This window comes from Octopus sinensis, linkage group LG6, assembly GCF_006345805.1.
Source record: "Octopus sinensis linkage group LG6, ASM634580v1, whole genome shotgun sequence".
NCBI classification, from domain to species: Eukaryota; Metazoa; Mollusca; class Cephalopoda; order Octopoda; family Octopodidae; genus Octopus; species Octopus sinensis.
In genome coordinates this window covers 61,172,757-61,187,692 of record NC_043002.1, presented here as the reverse complement: position 1 = coordinate 61,187,692, position 14,936 = coordinate 61,172,757, and positions in this window count along the sequence as shown.

The following is a 14,936-nucleotide window of genomic DNA, read 5'->3' as shown; positions in this document are numbered from 1 at the left end:
TGCTCCAGCATGGCCGCAGTCAAATGACTGAAACAAGTAAAAGACTAAAAGGATATATATATATATATATATATATATATATTAAATCCCCAAGAAACGAAGAAAAAAACAGAAAAAAACACACGGGGACGTGGTACATGTAAATATTAACAGACGCTCAGGGAAGGAAAGATGGTTTAACATTTCGAGCAAAGCTCTTCTTCGGAAACACAGAAAAGTATAATAGAAAAGAAAGACGGTGGAAGACTATATATATATATATATATATCGAGAGAGAGAGATGGACAGATAGGCAGAGATTGAGAGAAATAGATTATATTGTTCGGATTAAATAGAGCTGAAGGGAGAGAAATCTAAAGATTGGAAGATAAGGATCCTGATGTGATCAGCGTCCCGTTAGAAACGGGGAAATGAAGAAAAAGCAAGCATGAATCATACTTGCTTCAATAGTTATGGGAGTATATGTGTGGCTTGAGTGTTTAATATAAACGTATTAAATGGATTATTCTGACAGTTAATGCTCGTAAGAAAAAAAGTAATTCATCGAAATGTAAAATTTTAACCAGGCAATGTTTACAAGAAACTGTCAATAATATATCTAAAGGATAAATATGATATTTTTGAAAGTTATAGATATGCTGTAAAGATAGCAATTTTTCAGAAATGATTCGATATTGCTGATGCAAATATTTAATTTAAATAAAGGTGAATGATCGCTAGAACAGATGAAAATGTACCAAGGATTAATATTGCCATTAAAAGTGATGTTGCATTTAGTTTATTTCTTACAATGTGACATAATACAACTTAAAAAATATAAATCAGGGAAGATAATATTTTGTATTATGCAAAATGTATTGTCTCACTAGGAACGTTAATTAAAATAGCTGATTAAATATTTAAATGAAGATCCAGTAAAATGTAAATAAATCACTGATATAAGGAGTTCTCGAATTTATATAAACGAAATGTAAAAAAAAAAATTGCTCTAAAATTAACATCTCAAAATAATTTTTCGATTAATAAATAAAAGTGTTAATGTTGGCATCGTGACTAATATTCCAATAGGCGTCAAATAAATCATCGGTAAAAATGACAATATTTGCATAATATATTAGTTATGAAGAATAACAAAATATATTTCATGCACACATAGGCGCAGGAGTGGCTGTATGGTAAGTAGTTTGCTTACCAACCACAGGGTTCCGCCTTCAGTCCCACTGTGTGGCAACTTGGGCAAGGGTTTTCTATTATAGCCTCGGGCCGACCAAAGCCTTGTGAGTAGAAATGGTAGACGGAAACTGAAAGAAGCCCGTCGTATATATTTATATGTATATGTATGTGTGTGTATATGTGTGTGTGTCTGTGTTTGTCCCCCCAACATCACTTGACAACCGATGCCGATGTGTTTACGTCCCCGTAACTTACCGTTCAGTAAAAGAGACCGATAGAATAAGTACTAGGCTTAGAAAGAATAAGTCCTGGGATCTATTTGATCGACTTAAGGCGGTGCTCCAGCATGGCCGCAGTCAAATGACTGAAACAAGTAAAAGAGTAAAAGAATATATACTAGTTTACTTCCTATCTACATTCTCTTGTGTTCAGTTCCAAAAGAGTGGCACCTCGGGCCAAATGTCGGCAGGAGATTTGGTTGACGGAAACGGAAGGAGGGGTTTCCGTTTGCGTTTGTATTTGTCCCCACCACAGCTTGACAACTAGTGTAGCTTTTTATGTAACGTGGCAGTTCGGCATGAAGAAACCAATAGAACAAGTACCAAGCATAAAAATATACTGGGATTTATTTGTTCAACTGAATCCTTGAATGTGGTGCCCTATCACGTTCGCAGCTAAAGTTTGAAACAAGTAAAATACAGAAGAAATCCACACACACACACATATATAGGAAGGTCATTTGGAAGGCCACACTTGCCCTTCAACGACAAACTAATGGCAATCTTAAGCTATGCAACATCACCTTTTCTTCCTGAGAAAACAAAGCATTACAACGCAGGATCTGGCACCAATCTTGGTTCGCCTCAGTTCAAACATTTGAGCAAAGTCCACTCCAGCATGGGAACCACCTTTATACAAGCATGAAGGCACGCAGGCAAAACGTAGTTTCTCTAAATGGAAACCTTACATGTCACTGTGGCACGATGCAAAGATAACCTTGTCGTTCACTCAAGAAAACACATAGTACACGATCTGTAAGCACTCAAGCAAATTGAGTCCTCAACTTGCTCCATTTGCTAAAATATTTGCAAAGCACCAAGTGGACCTCAAGTGACACCTTCGTGTCCATAGAATATGATTAAAGTTTTATTTTACCAAACCCTCATCTGTCGTTTACGACAGTAGAATCCACCATATATATATATATATATATATATATATATATATATATGAATTTTATGCGTGATGAGATAAAAAAAAACCAAGGCTGTATAAATATTAGAGCATTTATAGATAAAAGGTCATTTATATTATCTCTAATATAAATGATCTAATATCTATACAGCCTTGGTTTCTTATCTCATTACGCATAAAATTCATATATACACACGCTGACATAGAACCAAATTTGAACAATATATTCGCAATATTACCGAATCTGGAACTTAACTACGGTCTGTCTATAGCACTTATTCAGCATTACCTGACACCTTTGGGTCTCAACGACACCATTATCTCTTATAAATATATATATATATATCATCTAATATAGGATAATTTTTTTAAAAACTTTTATCAGTGGCCAGCATATCAAAAAATACCTTTTTAAGGTGAAAACAACTTATAAATAAGGGCAACAGAAAAAAATTCCTATGCCAAATATGCCGAGAAATAGATGTTAAATCGTCAATAACCACATATTCATCACTAAAAGCACGCGTCTCGAAGTGATGAATTATATGTGGTTATTGACGATTTAAAGTCTATTTTTCGGCATAATTGGCATAGGAAAATTTTGCCCTTATTTATAAGTTGTATATATATATATATATATAGAAAATAATAAAAAGGAATTTTGTAAAATCTTCGTTCAGCTCCATTTCTTCCCTCACTAAATATATAAATCTTCAATTATCCGCACTAAGGCACGGTTGCGATACCCCATGGTCGTAACCTCAACCGTGATTTTTCTGTTGTGATTTTTGCTACCCAGGTATCGGTTATAATTTGAATAATCCGTAACAAGATAATTCATTTATCCATTTCAATAAAAAAAAATATATATATATATATAAATATATATATATATATAGGTTAAAAATTATTAAATCAATAATTTATAGCAGTGGTTAGCACACAAACACACACAAACACACACACACATGTATAGGTAATGAATGAAGGAAACGGAAAGTGGCTTTAGCATGTGTCTTTATGCAACACAGCGATCGTTTCGACCAAATTTGCATCTGCTCCTTGCGTTGAGTGGAGTGGATATTGTACACTTAGTTGTCGGATATCATACAGCTTGTTCACTTACATGCACCCGACGAGATACATTCTACACTGGTGGATGCAAGATAACTAACATTGCAATACTACCCCCACTCCACACACACGTAATGGATAGATACAAGATGGGACGGAAAAATCGCCGTGTTTAATAATGATCCTTGCCAACTTCATTTTTCGTTCCCTCTTTAATTATAAATTCAATGAACACTGCAGAATTCCTAACGTAGATCCAGTGACTTATATTAAACGTGGAAAACATCAGGTAACATAAGTGGCTAAAGTGCTTTAATGGGCTTACTACTAACCATATACACAAGATCCAAATGAATCCCTTGTATTTTTTCTCCCCCTTGACTAAAATTATTTCCCCACCCTGTTCCCTCGAAATTATCTTTTCTTCAAATACCAATCTTCTTACAAAATTCTGTGATTCAGCCAAAAGAGCTCCATTGTTTAGTATCAGTCAAATGACGAGAAACTGGTTAATTTTTCGTTTGTATAAGAAAGAATATTGAAGAACGAAATAGTAATTTATTGTTTCAAGACATTGAGTTTGAATTACTTTTAATTTTTATGATTGTAGATAACTCGGGCTGTATCCTCCGAGCTCCAGTCAGGCGTATGTGAACAATATCGGGAGAATGTCCGCAACGAATGATATTTTTCGATACAGGACACCTCAACGACGACCACCAGACGCTGACTGAAAATTAATGAACTGCGGCTAGGCTCAATAAAAGGAGTCCGAGTTATTGGCTGCAATTACATACTTGAAGTCAGTGTTGGTAGAAATTAAATCAGCTTGCAAATACACGACCACTTAATTAAATTTAGACTCAGGCTAATCTCGAACAGCCCGAACAGCCCGAGTGCCGGAGTCGCCACTGATGACTATGTTTGTGTGTGTGTGTGTGAGTGGTACAAAATTGTACAAAATCAAAAATAATCAGAAGAGTAGCAAGTGATTGAACAGCGTATAGACAAATAGGGTGCATCCAGGAAAATTAGTAGGGTCTTTGACGTTTGAAGCCAATACTTTCCTGCAGAAAGGAATGAGGAATGAAGGGAGAAAGGTGGAAAGGGGAGAGAGAGAGAAATTAAACCGTGTTTGGATTAACGGTTGCACAGTGGATACGCGTTAAAAATGGGAACAAATTAGAAAAATAATCTTTTTTTTTTCTTCCCTTGGCACAAGGCCCGAAAAATGAGAAAAATAATAAACATATCTTCTTTAGAGTATAATTTGTGACTCTCCTTGAACGGCTGAATAAATGTATAGAAATGTGTGTGTGTGTTTGTGCGTGTGTGTCTGTGTGTTTGTGTGTGTGTATTTGTGTGTGCTTGCTACTTTGTGTGTGTTTGTGTATTTGGTTTCAACACATGGAAGTTTATTGTTAATAGATATTAAAGCATTCGGTTTATAAAACTATACAAATGCGCTGGGAAGGTGTGTGTGTGTATATATGTGTGTGTTTGTTTGTGTGTGTGTGTGTGTGTGTGGTGTGTGTGTGTGTGTGTGTGTGTGTGTGTGTGTGTGTGTGCTTGTGTGTATTCGGTTTCCACAAAAGAAAGTTTATTGTTAATAAATACTACGCATTCAGTTGATAAAACGAATCGTATATTTCAATTTATATTTTATAAAACTGGTTGTACAGACTTAAAAATCTGAAGTGCACTGTACAGGAAGTGCCGACGGTAAAGAAATAAGATTTGAAGATGTTCAAAGTATAAGTAATTTTTAAAATATATATATATTGAATATAATTCAAAATACTAGTGTTGGATTTTATCTCAAAATATCTATAAAATTTCTAACAGAAATTTAATTTAGTAACATTTATGTATAGTATTAAATTGATGCAGTGCATTAGTTATCATGAATGTAACAAAAAAGCATTATGAATGCATATAAACTTTTGTTGAAGTTCCATGAAAGTTTTGAAAATAATCATAGCACTAATGTCATTTGTGAAATATAAATATATCTCACGATGTATTAAGAAACACCGAATACTGAAATATTGTATAAGAGATGGAGACTGTTGTGTGATATATATTCATAGAAAAAAAATTGGGTCGATATAAAATACATTACAATACGAATGAAAAATTGATATTTACGTAAATATACGTGTATGGATAAACTAATATATATATACGTATGTAGGTGTGTAACGTGTACAAGCCCATAAATAAATATGAATATATATCAATAAAGGAATGCCAAAAATGGGACAGGAACGCAAAACATCCAGTGAGACGATAAAAAACAAGGACGGGTCCTTCGGAGTTTTCTTTCTTCAGTCGAGTTCCAGAATATCTTTGCAATTATGGCTATGTATATATATATATATATGTGTGTGTGTGAGTGTGTGTGTGTGTGTGTTTGTGTGTGTTTGTGTATGTGTGTTTATGTGCGCATGTATGCATGTATATATATATATATATATATATATAGGTAGATAGATAGATAGATAGATAGATAAATAGATAGAAAAATAGATAGATAGATAGATAGATAGATAGATAGATAGATAGATAGATAGATAGATAGATAGATAGATAGATAGATAGATAAATAGATAGATAGATAGATAGATAGATAGATAGATAGATAGATAGATAGATAGGTAGATAGATAGATAGATAGATACATGGATACATAGATACACATACGCACACATTCTATTTTAACTGTCGTATGAAAGAGTTCTAAATACCATAATGGAGGTTTATAGTATACTTTATTTCGGTCGACTCACTCCTCTGCTGCTGTGGGTTTCATGTACAATTACAAAGGACCTTCAAACACATGCGTATAAATAAGTGGTAGTGTATTTCATTCATATCCTTATATCTAATAAGAAAATATATATTTGCGCCACTGGGCCGACAATACGTGATGGGGGCTCCATCAGTAATATTTACTGCATTTTTCAAATCTAAAAAAATGTATTTTTTGAAGATGTTCACTATTTTGCAAAACCTTTATCGGCTCAGCAAATGATCTTTTCAAAATATATTTAGGAAACTATTTCAGAAGATTATCTCACTTCTATTTGGGCATACAAGGGATACATTTAGGTTCGGTAAAATGAATAAGACACGCAAAAACAATCTGCGTCTTCAATTATCCACAATTACATCATATTCGAGAAAAGGCTCATATATATCACTCTCCGAACGACTGCCGGTTCTACGCAAAATTTTGAAACCATTAATATTATTGGCGAGTTAGCAGAATCGCTAGCACGCCGGGCATTTCGTTCCTCTTCATGTTCTGAGTTCAAACTTCGCCAATGTCGATTTGCCTTTCATTCTTGCGGAGGTTGATAAATTGAGTACCAGTGAAACACTGGGGTCAATGTAATCGACTTATCCTCACCCCCAATATTTCAAGCCTTGTGTTTATACTAGAAATTATTATTTTAACATAAACTCTCAACTTATTTTGCTGTGTATGATGGGAAGTGCCAGCTGTTCCCAACCAGCCAACTAAGGGGATACTTATTTACTGATCATTCTTTAAGAACCCTGCGGAGAACTCGTGCAGTTCCATGCAATGACGATTTTTGTACGTGTTCTATATTTACATTGGTACCAATATTTCTGAGTCACGTAAGTAGTTGAGCGCTGATACTTTCAAGCGCGCCAATCACTATGGGTATCACGTCCACTCACTTTATTGCCTACATCCTGAGTAATTCCCACTTGAACTAAATATACTTTCTCTTCCTTTTTCTCTTCGATCCTGCTGTCATGAGGACATACTGTGTCGACTTTCAGCCGTGCTTCTCTTTCCTGTTCACCACAACAATGTCAGTTTTTATTTTCCGATGTCTTATCTGATTATTGCATCTTACAGGGTTTTGCAATCTTCATTCTCATTAACTCCCTATGGGATTTGGTCATACAACCACATTGCTCTTTGTAGGCCATAAATTTCCACAGAGCTCCCAATTGATATTATTTGCTACATTGTCATGTCATCTTTTGTATTCGCAAATTTCGGTCACATAGTGTTTCACCCCTCTCACAGCACATTCTGCATTTGTCGTTCTAAGTCATGTTACCAATTCTACACTTCACATAGTTTATCATCAATGCTCATTCTTCTGCCGCACATATAATTGCTTCTGTTTCTATATCCATGTCATTTCTCCGTATCCATAACCATCGGCCTTCGTATCTGTCTTGGAGCTCATATCTCATGAAAATTGACCGAACATTTTTTTTTTCTTTCAATACTTCTTTTTTATGTACTTTTCTTCTTTATATTATTCTTCTTAACACAGTTATCAATTTTAATGAAGCCAGATTACTTCACAAGTATCGGCAACAGTGCCACGGCATGTTTTACATAACACACTAAGCTATTTTCCTCTGCTTCAACACAATCCTGACAACTGATCGAACAACTACCATGCTTTCTTCTGGATAAGTACAACCTGTCAGTGTCACTCTTGAGATCGAATGTTCTGTGCACTTTCAATCATTTCCGTTCTTTCGTTTCCATACTCATCAAGTCTTTTGCCAGTTTATGATCCTAGTTCCATACCGAAGTGACGCTAACGCCCATATATTTAATGCTTGGATTATATTCCATCCAGTAAATTTTCTGTGCAACACCAATCTTATTCCGCGGAAATATTCTTTCCTCAGTTTTTCTTTCTCTGTGATTTCATTGAACTCTAGTATGCCAAGGTACTTATAGCCTTCCTCTTCAATTTATTCCATTACTTCTCCATTTCGTAAATTTATCCTTGCCAGAGTCTGCACCTTGTGTCTTTCCAGGTTCATTACAACACATTTCTTGTGTCCGAATTTCATCTTAACATCAGTACTAAAACGGTAGGCCATGTTCACCAAGGAACTTGTACCTCATCCTTGCCTTATAGCTTCATATAAACCATGAATACTTGATGGTTGATTCTTTGCCTTTTTTTCATTTAACTGATATCTCAGGTTCAGTTTCCTCAGCGCCAAGGATAATACAAAGTAGAAAAAGCAACGGAGATAGTATGTCTCCTTGGAAAATCCTTCTCCTGATACACATGTGACCAAAGCTTTTTCTGTGGGTGGTCATCTTAGATTTCTAACCAAACATTCTTCCCTTCAGAAAACAGTATCTAAATTCTCGATGGTCCACGAATGTGGAACGATATCGTAAGTTCTGCGGAATCTCAACTTTGTCCCGCTTTGCTTCTTTATCAATAATTGCTCTTTGGTATCTCTACGTCTCCATTGGTAAAATGTGGTTATTTATTAAAAAATGTGTACATTTCTTCTGCAAACTTTGCTGACAGTAACTTCCACATTAATGGAAAGCATGAAATTGGGTTGTAATTGTCGGCAGCATTTCCTTTCGGTATGTCCTTCATGCACAACATTGTTCTTTTGCCAAACACTCGGAGATTTCATCTCCTTGGATCAGTGCATCGATTTACGGTACCTACGGAACCTTTTTTTTTGTCTTATTCAAAATCCTTATACACTATCAGGTTCTGCTGCTTTCTAATAGCTCATCTTGATATAAGATCACCGCGTCGCTCACATATTGAAGGGATGCACGTGTCTAATGTAGTTTTATCAGACGTATAGTCGTAATGGGTATATTGAACCGCTCCCCAAAATAAATTATTTGTGTGTGTGTGGTGTGTGTGTGTGTGTGTGTGTGTGTGTGTGTGTGTGTGTTTATGTTTGTGTGTGTCTGTATCTATGTACATATATATGTGTTTATATATATTCGTATAAGTGTAGCAATTACTTTCAGTGAGTAGCTTGTAACACGCATTCGCTATCTGTTTTAAAACGCCATGTAGTGGATTCCAACTGACAGCGACATACATTCGACCCTATGCGTATATGATCTTTGACTTTATATACAGTTATGGTGTTGACTGTATCTATAAATACAACGGAGAAGAGGTAGAAACGATGATTAAGAAATGGGAAATAAAAGGTGAATGAGTGGGAAAATACCTAGAACTGGTGTGGCGGAACAAACTTTAGTAATAAGGAAAATAATTTATAGTCACACACTTGAGTGAAAGGCAAGATATAGAAATAATAAACCAATATTTTATTTGAATTCTTTTAAATTATTTCATTACATACTTCATAAAATCTTCAGAACATTTATGCTTTTAATTTTCTCTTGTATTTCATTTCTCTTTAACTTCTATATTTTTAAAATTTTGATTATCATAAGTTTTAAGAGACTTATCTTTTTACATAATTATATGCCTTCTTTTCGGTTTTTAAGGTTTTAAATATGTCAAATTATATGAAATAAAACAGGACTAACGTCCCTTTTAATAGCCGTATTAAGTTTGGTAGACTTATCTCTTCTATCGATAATTGGTGCTTATTCATATTACGGATATGTTTTATAGCGAACATCGAATTGCTTTAAAAAACAGCTGCATTTTCAACTCAGCTTATATCTTTTGAATATGGTTTACATAATAACTCATACTGTTCTTCCTTTCTTTCATTATCGGGATACATTTAGAATGGTTGCGGCCATGCTGAATGCATTACATTTCAAGGGTTTAGACTAATATATCTACCACAGTGCATCTTTCAGCAAGCCACCTATTTCAAAGATCACTGTTTTCCTAAACTTGTAACTTTCGGTCCATATTGAGGAAGAAACATAGACTACGCCTATCAATTGATGAAAATCATAAACACACAGTCACACACACACACACACACGCATACATATATATTGATACATACATATATACATATATACATATATATAAACATACACATACATTTATATATACATACATAAATATATATATTTATACACACACACACATATTTATACATATATATATATATATATATATATATATATATATATATATATATATATATATATATATATATATATGTATATATATATGTATATGTAGTGGGACTGAAGGTGGCATCTTGGGCAAGTGTCTTCTGCTATAGCCCCGGGCCGACCAATGCCTTGTGAGTGGATTTGGCAGACGGAAACTGAAAGAAACCTGTCGTATATATGTATATATATATGTATGTGTGTGTATATGTTTGTGTGTCTTTGTTTGTCCCCCAAGCATTGCTTGACAACCGATGCTGGTGTGTTTATGTCCCCGTCACCTAGCGGTTCGGCAAAAGAGACCGATAGAATAAGTACTGGGCTTACAATGAATAAGTCCCGGGGTTGAGTTGCTCGATTAAAGGCGGTGCCCCAGCATGGCCGCAGTCAAATGACTGAAACAAGTAAAAGAGTGAAAAGAGAGTAAATGTATGTATGTATACATATGTGTGCGCGTGTGTATTTGTGTGTGAGCAAGTATACTTACATATATATTGGTTATGTGTAGTAGAAGCAGTGTTAGATAAAAATAGCAAGATGTGTATCTTACTCGAATCAGAAACATCATTAAAAGCTCAATAGGTTGTAGATCTTACACTTTTAAGAAAGAAAAGACAGAAATATATCAATGGCACTTGAAAATCGCTCCAGTGTATTTCAGTGTATTCCAGCCCCTTTGAGCTTCGTCTGTGTTAAATATCCACTCGCGGACACAAGCTCAGAAAAAAACCTCAAACTCAGAAACTGTTGATATTGTCGAAATTGTAGGCACCCTACCGGCTACCAGGGATATTAGTGTTTTTTCCATTACTGTCGTTCTATATCAAGAAGGAATGATAATAATAATAATAATAATAATAATAATAATAATAATAATAATAATAATAATAATAATAATAATGTTGTTGATGATGATGATGATGATAATGTATGCGATAACGAAGATAGAAAAGTCGAGAGATATGACAAGTTAGCTTGGGAAGTTAAGCAGTTGTGGTCGATGAAAAAGGTAGCAGTATTACCAATAATTGTCGGAGCCGGGGAACAGTGAGCAAAAGTCTCGAGAAGTACGTGGAACAAATAGGGGCTGCAATAAGGGCGGACCACTTGCAGAACACAGCACTGCTTCGAACGGCTGGAATACCCCAGAAGGTCCTCGAAAAATAAGAGGTTCCAAACGTTCCCGCAAAGCAAATTAAATAAAATTTGGGATTTGCGGAGGGTTAAATGGTAACAAAAACGGGACAGTAAGAACAAAACAATAAAAACAAACGGTAAAGGCTGTCAGCCATAACGAGGTGAAGTGGTGAACGCTGGAGAAACGAACTTTGACAGGACACAGGCAAAAGCGAAAAAGGAAGAAAAAAGGAAGATAGCTGCTAGTCACATGTGAGCAACGAGAGAGTCAAGGAGGAAGAGTGAGAGAGAGGGGGGAGAGAGGGGGAGAGAGGAGAGAGAACAGTAAAGGGGAGGAGAAAAAAGAAGGACGAATAATAGGAATAATAAAGAGATGTGGTCAACTGGTTCAGGTCAAACAACTGACAAGCAAATCTGTGGTATTAAGCAGAATATTTGCTGCAGCCCATCTTTTTTTTCTTTTTTTATTATTATGGTTGTTGTTGTTGTTGTTGTTGTTGTTATTGTTGTTGCTGCTGTTGCTGTTGTTGTTGTTGTCATCATCAGCATCATTATTATTGAGTCGGTAGTTTCCTCGCGAGGTGAGAAAAAAATACCTAGTGGCATTTATTTCGTTCCTCTTTACGTTTTAAGTTTGAAATTCCGCAAACTTTAACGTTCATCTTTTCGAGGTCGATGACAGAAGTACCAATTGCAAGCTGGTGTCGAGGAATTCTGCTAACTTCCCACTTCCCAACAAATTTAGGTCGTGTACCTATAGTAGAAAGGATGAATTTTCTAAATACCAAGTCAGTACATTGAAGTATTTTTAATACCAAACCGAGTGCACAATATTTCAAATAGCCGCAAAACAGCCTTTTACATACAAATTGGATAAGCAAGATTATTTCAGTCACGAATGTCAATGCGTTTTTTTTTTTAGCAGCGAGTTCGTGGATAGGTTAGAAAGATGCATCAAACAGAGTCGAATTGTGCAGCACATGCAGCTGTTGCTACTACTTTTCTACCCACGAGCATATTGTGCATGTTGGTATAATGTTTACAATCCTCGTGACATAGTCTTGTCTAAAAAAAAATATAAATATATTGTATATGATACATGACATAATACGCACGCACACACATACACACAGACACACACACAGACACACACACAGACACACACAGACACACACACACACACAGACACACACACACACACACTCACACACACACACACACACACACACATATATATATAATATATATATATATATATATATATATGTATATATATTGGAATGTGTATACTATTGTAAATAAATAATTCTATTCTAAACATGTTATATAAATTATATATTAGGCGTATCGACAAAATTTGTTCCATTTGTATAATCATTTCATCTGTGAAGAAACACATTGAAGCACACGCAAGCGTGTATATGGTTCGACAAACTTATAAATATACTTCAAACACTCACACACGCTCACACATACACATACGTGCATATACGCCTCAACAAACATACGCATCCGTGTATGACAGTGGATATGTGCATGTGTATGGTTGTGTGTGTGCGTGATTGTATGTGTGTGTGAGGGTGGTGTACACATGTATTACCGGAACACTGGATGTGAGGGTATTGTGTGTATCTAGGTGTAAATATCTAAGTATTCGATTGGTTCGTATCTGCAAGATATGCTATCAATAGTTTATGTTACGTACCCATTTTACATATTGTATAGATCGAGTACATTCAGGAGTTCAAAGAAGCTGGCATGTATCGATTAAATAATATATGACTATGGTAATTTCTGGATATGTACAAACAAACACACACACACACACACGTACGCATGGGGACACTCATGTACACCCATACACACACACATATATATATGTGTATGCATATATGTATATGTATATACAATACATGTTCATATATATATATATATATATATATATATATATATATTTCTATGTATACAAACACACACACACACACACATATATATATATATACATATATATATATATATATATATATATATATATATATATATATATATATACATACACACAGCCCCAACAGATATGTGCATTTGGTAAGCAAGATTTGTATCGATATAGATATATGTGCAAACAAACGCACACACACACAGACGTGTGTATACATGTATATATTTATGTGTGTATATATATATAAACTTGCGTATATGTATAAGTATGAGTGTGTGTATGTTTGTGCGTGAGCAAATGTGTCTCATTTTTGCATTTTCAGGCGAACGTCATCCTTATACGTAACATATTTATCCCCGTCCTGTTCTGCAGTTTCTCATTATTCCTCTCTATATATGCGTGTTTGTTCCTACACAATCATACACACAGATAGATAGATACATACATACATACATGCCTACATACATCAATCCATCCATACATACATACATACATACATACATACATACATACATACATACATACATACATACATACATACATAGAGAAAGCGAGATAAGGAATTGTGTATGATTTCACGAGTATGTATGCATGTATATATTCCGGTATGTATATATGTACGTATATATGTGCGTACATGCGTCGGTGTATGAATGTATACAAGCAATTACATATATGAACATATACTATGCAACTATATATATATATACATATATATGAGTATATGTACATATATACATATATATATATATATATATATATACATATCTATGTGTGAGTGTGTGTTTGTGTGTATATATATGTGTGTGCATATGTAACTGTGTATGTATGTATGTACGTATGTATGTATATATCATATTTATATATCTATACATACATTTATGTATACACACACACGCATATGTATATTTATGTATGTATGTATATATGTATCTGTATATATATATATATGTATGCATGCATATATATATATATATATATATATATATATATATATATATATATATATATATATATATATATATGTATATATACTCACGCATATACATAGGCACATACATACACATGCACACATACATACATATGATATGCAAATATCCGATGCAGATACACAAGCATTAGTGCATATCGGTAATGCACTGCTAGTCAGTTCATCCAAAAATACTTCGGTTGATAGTTCTGGCCAGTTATGTTGTGGCTGAATGGGGGAAGAAAGAGAAGAGTAAAAGACAGCCAAGTGAAAGAGAGAGAGAGAATGAGAGAGAGGGAGACAAAGCATGAAAGCACCAGAGTGGACAGGGACAGAGGAGGCGTGGGAGGGGTGTTGGAGACTTGTCATTCTCTGAGAGATGAAACAAAATGTGATATAGTTTGGGTTTTCTTTTTTTATTAATTTACACAAATAAAAGCAGAGAGAAAAATTGCTGCTTAACGTTGTACTGTATATGTAGAATATGGCGATATCCAATGAACGTCAGGAAATCATTAATGCATATTGGTTATTCAATGAAAGAAAATATTTCATTTGATTTTCTT